Source organism: Carcharodon carcharias, chromosome 23 (genome assembly GCF_017639515.1).
Source record: "Carcharodon carcharias isolate sCarCar2 chromosome 23, sCarCar2.pri, whole genome shotgun sequence".
Taxonomy (NCBI): Eukaryota; Metazoa; Chordata; class Chondrichthyes; order Lamniformes; family Lamnidae; genus Carcharodon; species Carcharodon carcharias.
The window spans coordinates 9,431,043-9,446,166 of record NC_054489.1 but is presented as its reverse complement, the minus strand read 5'-3'; positions in this window follow the sequence as shown (position 1 = coordinate 9,446,166).

The window sequence follows — 15,124 nt, the reverse complement described above, 5'->3', positions numbered from 1 at the left end:
GTCTGGTGAACCTTTGTTGCAGTCTCCCCAAGGCTCTAAAGAACTGCAGCAAGATTTCTTTGCTCCTCGACTACAAATCCTCTTGCAGTAAGGCCAGAGAGGTTAAGAGGCCTGAGGGAGGGGTCCAGGCGGGAGAAAATTCTGAAGGTGGGAGAAAGGGTCTATTATTTGGTGGAAAGACTCCTAGCCAAAGAAGTAAGGGTTGAGGCGAAGGTGATGGAAGAAGAGTTCAGCATTGTGTGGAGTTGGAAATTCATTGACCTGGGGATGTAAGGGTATGAAGTTGAGGCCTTTGCAGAAGACTGATTATTCAGAGTCAACAAAAACAAGGTAAGGGGTGAGAATGGAAGAAGGGATGAGGTTAGAGGGAAGTGAAGGGGAAGAAGCACCTGGAGAAGCCTTGAAGCCCAAGAATTATTGAATCTGGCGATCCTTGATACCTGAAAAGAGAGAAAGATTGGTTAAAGGGCCAGATGAATCAAAGGATGAAATAGCATTGCAGAGAGGACACCTTTAGGATAGAGTGAGCCATTACTGCTGAAGATAGAGAGAGAGGGGGCGAGAGTGTGCATATGCCAGTGTGTGGTGTTGAGTGTTGATCTCAGGATGCAGCAAGGGTGGTTTGAGAAATGCTGTCACAGTCACCAGTTCTGATGAAAGGTTACAGACCTGAAACGTTAATCCTGTTCCTCTCTCCACTGGTGCTGCCTGACCTGAGTATTACCAGCATTTTCTGGTTTTATTTCAGATTTCCAGCCTGTATTTTCCTCTTGTAAATATAAATAGAGGGCAGGGTTTGCGTACTTTCCCCTAGTCTTAGATCAACCTGTGGAGGTGTGAGGTGAAAATGTTACAATGGTACTTTTGCAATGTGAATGATACTTTTTACAGAGGTTATGAACTCATCTTCTATTTTAGGCAAATATTTTTGACTATCGGGATTGAGGGATGTTAATTAGTTCATAAATCCAAATTTGAATGTTGCTGGAACATTTCAGTTGTTCCAGGACCAGGAGGAGAAAAGTAAGAAAGAAAGTTTGCATTTGCATAGCGCCTTTCACATTTACTCATTCGGGGTAAATCCTAAATCAGAAAATCAAGATCTGTTAGCCCCGGCAACCTGAGATAAGGCAAATTAACGGGTACAGGAAATTAAACTTAAGTTGAGAAAATCAGTTGGCAAAATTCACAGCTGAATAAGCAAAACTTTTTCCTACGAACTCCTGTGAGCTGTTTTACATAGGGTTCAATCTATTTATTTCAAATGATTACCTAAAACTGCACCTCGTATCAGCAGGACCTCTCACACCTCAGGGTTGGAAGGATGTCCCAAAGCACTTTAGTGCAATGAAATACTGTACTGTTGAAGTGTAGCCACAGTTGTGATGACAACTGTATTACGCACAGCAAGGCTGCATGAACAATAAGGAGATAAATAATCAGCTATTCTATTTTTGGTGTTGGTTGAGAGATTTAGTTAGCCTGGACACCAGGTGAACTCTGGAAAAACTCAGCAGGTCTGGCAGCATCGGCAGAGAAGAAAAGAGTTGACGTTTCGAGTCCTCATGATCCTTCAACAGAACTGTCCTGTTGAAGGGTCATGAGGACTCGAAACATCAACTCTTTTCTTCTCCGCCGATGCTGCCAGACCTGCTGAGTTTTTCCAGGTAATTCTGTTTTTATTTTGGATTTCCAGCATCCGCAGTTTTTTGTTTTTATAGCCAGGTGAACTCCCTTGCTTTTCAAATCCTCCTCCTCCTTCAGGTATCATGCTCTAAGGGAGCATTGGTGACCATGGACTTCCATTGGATTGGTCCATGATGATGCTTGGCAAAGTGCTGCAGTAGTTTGCCGTAGCCTTTTGCAATATGGCTGACCCGCTCTTACCGCCTGCCATCAGGCACATTGGAGGGATTTACAGGCTGATAATCAAATTGTTTGGCCACATTATGAACACATCTTCCATGGCCACCAAGTCCTGAAGTGGGACTTGTACCCAGAGGTAGGGACGCTACCACTGCACCAAAGGACCTCCCACTTTTCAAATAGCGACATGTAAACTTTTAGGCCCAGCCGAGCGAACAGGTAAGGCTTCGATTTAAGCATTTCATCTGAAAGACTGCACCTCCAACAGTGCAGCACTGATGTGTGCATCCAGATTAGATTCTAGAGTGGGTCTTCAATCCATGATTGTTGACTCATAGATAAGAATGCTGCCAATAAACCACACTGCTGACCTAACACCTGAAATTGTTACTCTAGTAACTACTTAGTGGCTGGCCCATTTCAAAAGGCCATATTTGGACATCGGTTGATGACAAGATAAACCTGGGTTGCACAGTCTCCATGTTTGAATAACTTGCTGAAACACTCTCACATCTGAAGAATGGTTACTTGAACAATGCACTGCAAACTGTCTGCTCCTGCTGAATGCGCTTTCCCTTCAACTAGAGGAAAGGAGAATCATACAGAATGGAGGCGGCCATTCAGTTCATTGTGCCTGTACTGCTCCTTGAAAGTGCTATTCAATTAGTCCCACTTTCTTGCTCTATCCCCATAGCCTTGATTTTTTTTACCTACAAGGTGATAATTGTATTTAATCAATTCTCCTTTGAACGTTACTATGGAATCTACTGCCACACCCTTTCAAGCAGTGAATTACAAGATTAATCCTCATCTTCCCTCTGGTTCTTTTGCCAGTTATCTTAATTATCTGATTATTGATCCCATTGCCAATGGAAATTAGTTTCTCCTCATTTATTCTGTCAAAGTCCATCATTATTTTGAGTGCCTCAGTTAAACCTCCCTTTAACCTCTCCGCTCTAAGGAGGTAATGGTATACACACTTACTGTTTACTCATACACTGGGTTTTTATTTTAGTAAAAACACCTTGCACTTTTAACATGGATAAAGCAACCTAAATGGAATAAGAAAAAAGTGGAGGCAGACAGAGACATGAAATTAGGAGGATGACCAAAACAATTTTGCCGGAGAGGAGTTTTAAAGAGGGCCTTAAAAAGAGGGGAGGGAGAAGGTAAGGTTGCTGACTCTGATTGGGACATATTCTTGTTGATTTCATCACCCGATGTCCCATCTCCAATCACTTGTCTTTTGTACCTATCTCCACAATTTTTATAACTAGGACATCCCTAAAGCTTTTCCACTGTCCTTCTGGGAGTCTCCTGCTGTGACCGAATTCCGGGTGGAGAAGTTGCTTCAGGAGCCTGGTATCAGGCACGCCAATCACATTCCCCACCCAGTGGAGCCGCTTTTGAGTGATAAGTGCCTCAATGCTGCGTAAATTGGCCTGGGAGAGGACACTGCTGTTGAACTGGATTTGGGAGATCTTGCAAAGGTACCACTGGTGTCTTGGACAATGTGCAGAAGGCACCTCAGTGCCCTGGAGATTAATCTTTAATTTCTGGAGGCTCCAGGACAATGCTAGAGGGTGGCAACTCTAAGAGGTGGATGGAATTCCAGAAAGTGAGGGCTAAGCAGCAAAAGGGATGGTTGACAATGGTGGGGCAAAGGGAGGGGGTGGGATGCACAAGAGGCTGGACTCAGAAATGGTGCAATTGGCAGATAGTGATCCGACTTGGAAAACCTGCCCCTTCCCCATTTCCCAGCCCAGGGCTGCATTGCCAATTGTAGCATTCGACTTTCAGTGCTAGCTGAGATGATCTGGAATCAAACCAAGGGATTTCCTGTTCTGCTGGAGCTGGGCTTGTTCGTTACTGGAATTCTGGATGCAATAAATTAGCGTACAAATCCAACATCCGTTTGGATTATTGAACACAGTGTGAATGTGATGTATGAGCCTGTAATTCGGATTTTAATCAACACTTTATTCCTAAAACATACCCAGCAGGAGCAGAACCAAACATGCTGAGCTCTAGCTGTTGCACTTGTTTCATTGCTCACTCTCCCACGTTTCGCATGTGTGCTCAGAATTGCAATGGTCGATTGCCACATGGAGCTCTTGGGTGCCCTCTGCTGGTCTGATCATTATTTTATTTGCATGACTTCAGGATATCCCAAAGTGCTTTACAGCCAATTAAATGCCCATGTTATGTAGAAAAGCCAGCAGCCAATTTAGGCACCCACTAACAGCAATGTGGTAAATGACCAGGTAACCTGCATTAGTCATGTTGGATGGGGGATAAATATCGGCCAGGACACTGGGGAGTATTCCCTGACATCTTTTGATGATCTGCTTCTATCACTGCTTGTTTGTCCCTACAACCACATCCCCCCCCACCTCTCTCTCTCTCTCTCTCTCTCTCCGCCCCCCACACACACACCTTAAACCAGCTTATATTTCAACTCTTTCTTGGACTTGAACTCAAGTTCTGTCGAAGGGTCATGAGGACTCAAAACGTCAACTCTTTTCTTCTCCACCGATGCTGCCAGACCTGCTGAGTTTTTCCAGGTAATTCTGTTTTTGTTTTTGTTTAGTATTCCCTGGCCTCTTGTTGAAATCGTGCCTTGGAATCTTTTACATCCTCTTGGGAAGGTAGATGAGGCCTCAGGTTAACATTTCATTTGAAAGATGGCACCTCTGACAATGCAGCACTCTCTCAGCACTACACTGGAGTGCCAGCCTACATTAAGTAATAACATCTTTGGAGTGGGACTTGAACTCACAACTTTCTGACTCAGAGCCCAACAGTGTTACCCCTGATTTCCTCAAAGATCGCTCCATAGGAAGCCCGGGCAAAGCTTGCATTGGTTAAATGAATTTTGTTTTCTTCTGTCTCTCATATTACGGAGCCAGACAGGTCTGATTCTCCATCTGTGCTGTAAGTAGTTGATCTCTGTGGAACAACAACAACTTACAACCACTGTGCAACAACAACTTGCATTTATAAAGCGCTTTTAACATAACAAAACCTTCCAAGGTGCCTTACAGGAACATTATCAAACAAAATTTATTGCATAAGGCGATATTACAATCAGTGACTTAAGCTTGGTAGGGGAGCGTCTTAAGGGAGTAAAGGGGAGGAGAGAGGTGGAGAGGTTTAAGGAGGAAATTCCAGAGCTTAAGACCAGGTAGCTGAAAGAACAGCCACCAGCGTTAGAGCAATGAACACCAGGGATGTGCAAGGGGCCAGAATTCGAGGAGTGCACAGACCTTGAAAGGTTGTGGGGCTGGAGAAGATTCCAGAGATAAGGAGATGAGGCCGTGTAGGGATTTGAAATCAAGAATGAGAGTTTTAAAACCTCATTGCAAGGATTATACAACAGACCATGGTTTCCCTTGATACGAGATGTCCAGGGTTCTATTGTTCATCATTATCCAGCGACTCCAGAATGTGGGTGGTATATGATGAGGGTAGCACTGAACTCCCCCAGCTTTCATGGCGCTCCTCTCACTGCCCCATCATCCTTACACTCGGATATCTTGGTGTCAATAACTATGCAGGAGTGGTTCAGTTATTTGAATTTCGTGGACCACTTGGATGCATACCACAAAGGAATAAAAGATTTGACTTTCATGACCTCAGTATGTCCCACAGTGCTTTACAGCCACTGAAGTACTTTTTGAAGTGCAGTTACCGTTGTAACATAGGAAACATGGTAACTAATTTGCACATGGCTCAGCTGGTATAACACATCCTTGAGTCAGAAAGTTCTGTGTCTGAGGCCCTCTGAGACCCATCTGGCTGTTCAGGTGCACATTAAACATCTATGACGATATTTATAGAAATGTGATGAGTCTTTCTCAGTATCCTAACCTAAATTCCACCCAAACCAGGAAAAATGAATGAGCAAAGTAATATTTCTATAGCACTTTACACAACTTCTGCACTTACCAAAGTGTAGCCGTTGTTTCAATGGAGGGAACAAAGCAGCTAATTGGTGAACAACAGCTAAATAACTGATTGATGGATAGATGCAGGGAAAAAAACCAAGAGAGCACTCGTTCCCCCTGTGGGATCTTTTACAGCTGCCTATGAAGACAGATGGAATGTCAGTTTAATGTCTGATTTGAAGGATGGGCACCTCCAACAGTCCGTCACTCCCAACACCACCGAACCCAGTTATTGCTTTCAGTTGTTTGTGGCACTCTGTTGGCTGATAAATTACTGTCCACATAATGACAGTGGCTGTATGTCAAAATATTTCATTATACATGAGCCACTTTGGGACAATTCTGAGGCAAATGTTGAGCATTATGTTAATGGAGGTCTGACTTTATTGCTTTTATTCTTTTAAAGGGTACAGTGAACCCTGAATTTTGCCTCTCTGGTATTTATTTGTGAATCCCGTAATCACCTTTCAACAGATATTGTAAACTGTGTGATCATAGAAATCTACAGCACAGATGAGGCTGTTCAGCCCATTGTGCTTGTGCTACCTCTTTCAAAGAGCAGTTGTGCTTAATTCTGCGTCCCTGCTCTTTGTCTGTAACCCTGTAAGTTCTTTAGCCTCAAGTATCTGCCTGACTCCCTTTTAAAATTATTTATGGAATCAGTCTGACCACCTTTTCAGATAGAGCCTTCCAGATCCCAAAAATTCTCTGAATGAGAAGAATTTTCCTCATTACCCCTCTAGATCTTTTGCCATTTATTTTAAATCTATGACCTCTGTTCATTGACCTATTCACCAGAAGGAACAGCCTTTCTCTATATTGAGTCTCTTATCATCTTGAAATGCTCTGTTAGGCCACCTCAGCCTTCTCTGTTCTAGGGACAATAGTCCTAACTTTTCCAACCTCTCCTCATAACTGAACTTCCTCAATCCTGGTGACATCCTGGTAAACCTCTTCTGTGCTTTTCTAAGACCTTTACCATCCCTGAAGTGTGGTATCCAGAATTGTTCACAATACTCCAGTGATTTATAAAGTTCTAGCACGATCTCTTTGCTTTTATATTCTATTCCTCTCTTTACAAACCCAAGTAACCCATATGTATTTTAACCACTTTATCAAGTTGCCCTGGCACCTTTATGGATTTGTGTTTATGGATTCCAAGTCTCTGTTCATTTACACTTTTCAAAATCATTCCATTTACAATCATTGACCTTCAATGTTGGTCCTCACAAAGTACATCACTTCACACTTGTCTTCATTTAACTTCATCTTACATGCTTCTACCTATTTCACCATCCTATCTGTGTCACTCTGTATTCTATCTTAATCTGAAATGTTTTATTTTTACTTATTTTAGGGGGTGCAGTTGCCTGGTGGGTATGGTTACTGGATTAGACACACACAGGCCACAAGTTTAAATCCCACCACAGTAAGTTGTGAAATTTAACTCAATAAATTTTGGACCAGAAAGATCAATCAGAGCCGCAGGTTGTTGTAAAAATCCAATTGGTTCGCTAGTTATCCTTCAGGTCAGGAAATCTGCCACACTACCTGGTCTGGCCTACATAGGATTCTAATTCCAACACTATGGGGTTGACTCTTAATGACCCACGGAAACTAGGATTGGACAATAAATGCTTCTTGTCAAATACGTAACCCATATTCCAAAACCAATACTAAGTTCTCCCAACCAGAATTCCCAACTTTCATGAACATTCTTACAGACCTGACTTCCTGGAAACATCTGGTGGATAGCTAAATGTCTGCATAATGGGATATTGGACTAGCAAGGCTTCTTGGTACTTGAATTGTTAAAATGTTTTTGAGAAACACTGGTAGCTTAATTAACAAAAAAAGCTCTGAAGGTATTGTTGCAATTATGTCATTGCACCCTCAATCAAACATCATATTAATTCTTATTATTTGTACTTTATATTAAAACTCAGGAAAAATTGCAGACCACTCCTGGAGTTGAGGAAACACCAAGTTGTTTAGACTCTTTCCCAGCAGATTTTTAAAACTCTCAGTTAGTGCAATACAACTCCAGCTTCTCCTGACTGGACTGCCTCCACAGCCCTGTCCCCTTGCATAAAGACAATAATCCTGCTTGCTAATTCGAAAGTGTGCAGTGTCATCGTGTATCTGCAACCAACTCAACTGAAAATATAAGCATTAAAACATTGTGCAAACAGAATGACCAAGTCACCTATTTACACCCTATTTGTTCTGTTCTGGAAAGAGACCCACTTGTTACTGGAAACTTCTTGAAATTTGAACATCTCAGTCAACTGCTGCTTGTACCTTTTCCACTCCATGGACAACAATCCCAACTTCTCTGTTCTCCCCACATAACTGAGGTCACTCATCCCTGGTGTCGGTCTGCTAATTCTCTTCTGCACCTTTAATATTCTTCCCACGTCCCTTGGTTCATATTTTATTTGGCAAAAATATACTTTATTCATAAAATATCCAAAAGAACATTACAAAGCGTTTCAAAATGGTCATTACAGAAGGTGCAATGATATTCAAATTTTCTACATAGATCATGTTGCACTCTTGAAGTGCTTCAATAGAATTGTGATACGTGTAATATTTACTGTCTACATTCAATGTGAGTCATAAAGTCCAAGGGGTTCTATACAATTTCCAACCCCTCAGTAAAAGGCCTTAGACAGCAACCTTTCCTCACTGTGCCTCTGCAGCAGCTGCCCCAAGCCTTATTACATCCCTCAGCACATAGTCCTGGACCTTGGAATGTGCCAGTCTGCAACACTTGGTCGAGGACAACTCTTTGCACTGGAAGACCAACAAGTTTTGGGCAGACCAAAGAGCGTCTTTCACCGAGTTAATGATCCTCCAGCCGCAGTTGATGTTTGCCTCGGGGTGCTCCCCCAGCCGTCCGTAGAGCACCGAGTCCTGCGTCACAGAAATTGGTTCATAAATCACCCCTAGATCCTCTGGCTCCTTTATCTCATTTAGGCTCTTATTTTTCAAGAAGTACTCTCTTACCAAAATGTACCACCTCACACTTGTGTATATTGAAATCCACTTGCAATTTACACACCCATTTTGCCAGTTTATTCACGTCTTGTAGTCTGCTTCTGCATTGACTATAAAACCCTGCAATATGGTGTTACCCGCAAATTTTAAAATTGCCCTTCTGAATCCCAGGTCTAAGTCCTTTATGTAACTGCTGCAGACCTAGCACTGATGGTTGTGAAACATTGTTTCATATGAAGTGCTAGGTCTGACTATTGACTATTGAGACATCAGCTTTTCAGGTCAACAGCAAATGAATTGTGCTAGCTCTTCATTAGACTCACACTTGACCATTCGGTAGCCTTGTCCATACAGTAAAGCTTTTGCACTGGACTGTGTTTAGAAATTGAAAACAGAACGGTGTCCTCCACAGGGAATTTGGACTCTGGGTGAACAGGGTAAGCAATTAACAAATCAGATTGCAGAATTCTTACTGGGGCTTTCAGAGTTTAAACGAGGGAGTGTCAGTTAGGCTATTTAATTCAATGTCAAATCATGTACAGAAAGCAAAGGGAGGAAAATAAAGGTGGGATTAGAAGAGAGATAAAAGATTTAGAAAAAAAGTTTGAAAAAAACATGTTTTTGTTTTTAAACTCTCCAACAATTAAATTTGCAGGAATGAGACTCTACACTTATAACAGTTCATTTTCAATCTCGCAAAGGTTGCTTGACTGTAATTAAGACCTAGTATTCCATTAAAAATTCACTTATACTTGAATGGACAAGCCCTAACTTTTTTTTCTCGAGCATGTTTAGCGGGTAAGTACCCCAACTTCACATCTTTTCATGTATTTCAAAGGTAGGAAATACTGATACAGCCAAGCGTCTGGAAGAGTCAGGAATTTCAGCAAATTGCTGATTTCTTTGTTTAACTGAGCATCTGTGGTTGCCGATACTGGGGTCCTATTTATCCTGTCATAGCGGTGAATGCTGGTAGCCTCACCATTATTTCTACAGCAAAATCAGAGCTAACATATTATTCTGTAAAGTGCCAGTTAGGCTATTTAATTCAATGTCAAATCAATCTTTTTAAGGTCATACAAATTAATTGCTGTTAAGTAAACACAGGCCAAGTTGAATTGAGTTCTTAAGATAAAAACAAAAAACTGCGGATGCTGGAAATCCAAAACAAACACAGAATTACCTGGAAAAACTCAGCAGGTCTGGCAGCATCAGCGGAGAAGAAAAGAGTTGACGTTTCGAGTCCTCATGACCCTTCGACAGAACTTGAGTTCGAGTCCAAGAAAGAGTTGAAATATAAGCTGGTTTAAGGTGTGTGTGGGGGGGGGGGGGCGGAGAGATAGAGAGACAGAGAGGTGGAGGTGGGGGGGGTGTGGTTGTAGGGACAAACAAGCAGTGATAGAAGCAGATCATCAAAAGATGTCAACGACAATAGTACAATAGAACACATAGGTGTTAAAGTTAAAGTTGGTGATATTATCTAAACGAATGTGCTAATTAAGAATGGATGGTAGGGCACTCAAGGTATAGTTCTAGTGGGGTTTTTTTTTTATATAATGGAAATAGGTGGGAAAAGGAAAATCTTTATAATTTATTGGAAAAAAAAGGGAAGGGGGAAACAGAAAGGGGGTGGGGATGGGGGAGGGAGCTCACGACCTAAAGTTGTTGAATTCAATAACTTCACTTCCTCTCTCCTCACCGTCCAAGGACCCAAACACTCCTTTCAAGTGAAGCAGCATTTCACTTGCATTTCCCCCAACTTAATCTACTGCATTCGTTGCTCCCAATGTGGTCTCCTCTACATTGGAGAGACCAAACATAAACTGGGCGACCGCTTTGCAGAACACCTGCGGTCTGTCCGCAAGAATGACCCAAACCTCCCTGTCGCTTGCCATTTTAACACTCCACCCTGCTCTCTTGCCCACATGTCTGTCCTTGGCTTGCTGCATTGTTCCAGTGAAGTCCAACGCAAACTGGAGGAACAACACCTCATCTTCCGACTAGGGACTTTACAGCCTTCCGGACTGAATATTGAATTCAACAACTTTAGGTCGTGAGCTCCCTCCCCCATCCCCACCCCCTTTCTGTTTCCCCCTTCCCTTTTTTCCCCAATAAATTATAAAGATTTTCCTTTTCCCACCTATTTCTATTTAAAAAAAAACCCCCCACTAGAGCTATACCTTGAGTGCCCTACCATCCATTCTTAATTAGCACATTCGTTTAGATAATATCACCAACTTTAACTTTAACACCTATGTGTTCTATTGTACTATTGTCGTTGACATCTTTTGATGATCTGCTTCTATCACTGCTTGTTTGTCCCTACAACCACACCCCCCCCTCCACCTCTCTGTCTCTCTATCTCTCCGCCCCCCAGAAAATGCAGATGGCTGGTCACCCTGATTCTCCCTCACATGCTTATCTAGCCTCTCCTTAAATGCATCAACATTACTCACTTCAAGAATACAGGAAAGAGGGACAGGAGTAGACCATATGGCCCAAAGAGCCTGCTCTGCCATTCAATACAATTGTGGCTGATCTTGGGCTTCAATTCAAGTTTCCTGCCGCTCCCTATATCCCTTATTTCCCTGAGTGACCAAAAACCTGTTCAATGATGGAGCATCCACAACCGTCTGGGATAGAGAATTCCAAAGATTCACAACCCTTTGAGTGAAGTAATTTCTCCTTATCTCAGTCCTAAATAATCAGCCCCTTACCCTGAGACCGTGCTCCCATGTTTTAGACTCCCCAACCAGTGAAAACACTCTCTTAGCATCTACCCTATCAAAACCCTTCAGAATTTTGTAGGTTTCAATGAAATTGCCTCTCATTCTTCTAAACTCCAGAGAATATAAGACCAATTTACTTAGCCAAACCAAAGGACAACCCTCTCATCCCAGGGACCAATTTAGTGAACCTTTGTTGTAATGCATCCAATGTGGAGATTGTTATGACCACAGCTGATGTTGCTCACTGAGCAAGCAAAATCCCAGCGGGTATATGGTCTTTGGGCCATATGGTCTACTCCTGTCCCTCTTTCCTGTATTCTTGAAGTGAGTAATGTTGATGCATTTAAGGAGAGGCTAGATAAGCATGTGAGGGAGAATCAGGGTGACCAGCCATCTGCATTTTCTGGGGGGCGGAGAGATAGAGAGACAGAGAGGTGGAGGGGGGGGGGTGTGGTTGTAGGGACTTGTCTTACTGATCATAACCTTTATTTGTTATATTCTGAAAATGAGGAGAAACATACTGAATTCAGAAGCATAGAATTCCAGTAACACTTGCGATTTTAAAAATTAAAAGACTTATTAACAAGAAGAAACTAAAACATAAGCACACAAGATTAAAGTTACACAGTTAAAACAGTCTTACAAAACCTCCCCAAAAGAACCCACTTGGTCAGAACATACAAGTAAACACACCTTCTTGGCAATGCTCCCTTATAAATTTTTAACTCTAAAAATCCAACCCAAGGCAAAACTGCTGTAACTTTGTTTAAAGGTATACCACACAACTTCTCACTCTCTTCCACACTACTGTGGAAATCCAAGAATATTCAGAAACAGTCTTTCCTGATTTCTGGATGGAAGCTTCAGATTTTGCACCTTCTCTCATCACAGAACTGGTCCCAGGATATTTTCCCCACCCTGCCAACACAACTCAGCTCAACATCTTTCCATGAATATCCTTTTTCCCTTTGTCAGCCACAAATTACTTATGGACTCGTTGAACTTTTTAAGGATGACGTGTGTGTTTTTAAAAAAAATACAAGGACACTGAGCAAAAGATGGCTGATAATATAAAGTGAACACTTTCTGGAAAATTCCTATGTGGATTATGCTGACAGGCCTGGTCCTGAGAGAACATGGAAATGTCGCACCTGAAAAGCTGTCAGGGCCTCCTTCAAGCAGAGACACTTGAAAGGGAGATAGGAAAGATACAAAAGAATTAACTTTAATCTCTTGTGGTTGCGGAGACAAAGACTGATTACCACGCCTCAGTGGATATCTAAAGTCAATCTGTTGATTTGTATCTCAGAATGTGTAAAATGGTCAGAGATCAAAGAAAACAGACACTCTGGACGCAAGACGTGCTTTTACAGGAATACACAGGGAGAATGGGTTTAAAAAAGCTAGCTGCAAAGCAGTGCTGGAGTGTTGTGAGAATGATAGAACAAGAAGACCAACTAGTCACCCCTGTAGTTGCAGGTGATATATCTCTCTCTCTCCATTGCTGGAGGCAAAGCTCAGCAGAAGCCACAAAAACAGGAAATAGGACAGCTTCTTCAGCTACCCTGCAGAACCAAGAGTCTCCAAAGCAACTGCAAAGTTGCCCAAAGTCAGCTCTACCAGAATCACACAACTTAACAGCTGCAACATTTCGTTTATCTTTCTAAACTTTTATTTGGACTTTTAACTTCTCATTTCTCATCTGGACGCATGTGTGTTGTGTTTTTATTATTTTTCTTGTTTTTTCAGTAACTAATAAACTTACTCTTCCTGTGATTCAAGAAAGCCTGGTTAAATTGGCTCCTTCTAAACAAAAATGAATACATTTGGACAGGGAGAAGGTCTCCCTTTTAAATTAACCTTGCTGGAACAACCAAGGGGGTTGAATAAAGAAGGGGAGCCAGCTCATTCCTCCTCACCCAGGAGCAAAACAAAATTAGGGTCCCATTCAGGGAGGTAACTGATTGGGAGGCCTCACCTGGAAACTGGACATAATGCTCTTCATCTTTGATTATTCTATTTTCCTCAGCACCTCTATGAACTCAACTTTTCCAAAATATAAAAATCTTTCATGTTTTCCCATTGCCTCCCCTTTCAGATCAAATAAAATTTAAGAACCTTCCTTTGTTTACTTATGAAACCTTTGCCACTTGTAAAAGTCCCTTAATCCCCTTTGAAATTTAACTGCGGAAAATCCAAGTCTCTTTCTATCTCTTAATACAATTTTCTAAACCTAACCTATTTACTCATAAATCCACTTTACCATAGCTTCTCATTACAAATGCATGCATTTAGCACTTTTATCTCTCAACTCCCACCACCCAGACACGTTGTCTTTATTAACCTTTCCCCAGCTTAATTAAATCATTTATACAAACATGCACATGCAGTCTTTACAGAATTACACAATATTCCCCAAAAATATTTTTAAGATAACATCCACCCTCACAAGACCAAAACTGCACACAGTATTCCAGATGTGGTCTCACCAAAATCCTGTACAATTGTAAGAAGACTTCTTTATTCCTGTACTCCTTACAATAAAGGCCAACATACCATTTGCCTTCCTAATTGCTTGCTGCACCTGCATGCTATCTTTCTGCATTCCTTATACAAGCACTGCCAAGTCCCTTTGAACATCAACACTTAAAAGTTTCACACCTTTAAAAAAAATTCTCCTTTTCTATTTGTATGACCAAAGTGAATAGCTTACAATCACTCCATGTAGTAGTGGGTTCCACATTCTCTTCATTCTTAGATAAAGATGTTGACTATTTGATTTCTTGGTGACCCTCTGACCTGATTACTGCTAGATTTGAGTATGGCACCAAGGCAAGTTAGTTGCTGGAAAATCCTCTCCATACTTGCTATTAGTTACATTAACTGCTGATGAGATCCTACATGTTCTTTACTTTTGCAAAGGACAGGGCCCTGCATGTGAATATATGTAGCTATTAGTAAGAGAAGGTTGAGAGGAGATTTGATAGAGGTATTCAAAATTGTGAGTGGTCTGGACACAGTAGAAAGGGAGGAAGAGTTTCCATTTGTGGAAGCTCAAGAACCAGAGGACACTGATTTCAGATAATTAGCAAAAGAAGCAGAAGTGGCATGAGGAAAATATTTTTTTAAAGCAGCCAAGATCTGAAATGCACTGCCTGAGAGTGCGGTGATCAGATTCAACTATAGTTTTCAAAAAAAAAATTGGATCTTTATCTGAAAGGGAAAATTTTGCATGGTTATGGAGAAAAGGCAGGGAGTGGCTAGGACTTCCAATTGCAATTAATTGTATTCCTGGAATTTTCATCAAATGACTTGCCACCACACTCTAGCCATTGGTCGGCCAACACATCCATCCTTGTGATGCGCTGCCTTCAGACACCAAGTGGAAAGCAAGAAGACTCATTACCTAATTGGATGATGTTTGACTGTTGGCTAAACAGCCTTTTTTTCCAATTTTCAATATTTTTACATCTGATAGTCACTTGGTAGTGCAAAAGTTGAGTATTGCTGAAAACAGAGACATTCTGTCGAGGCTTTTCATCTCCCACTCATCAGGACAGATGTGTAACAACACCAAATCTC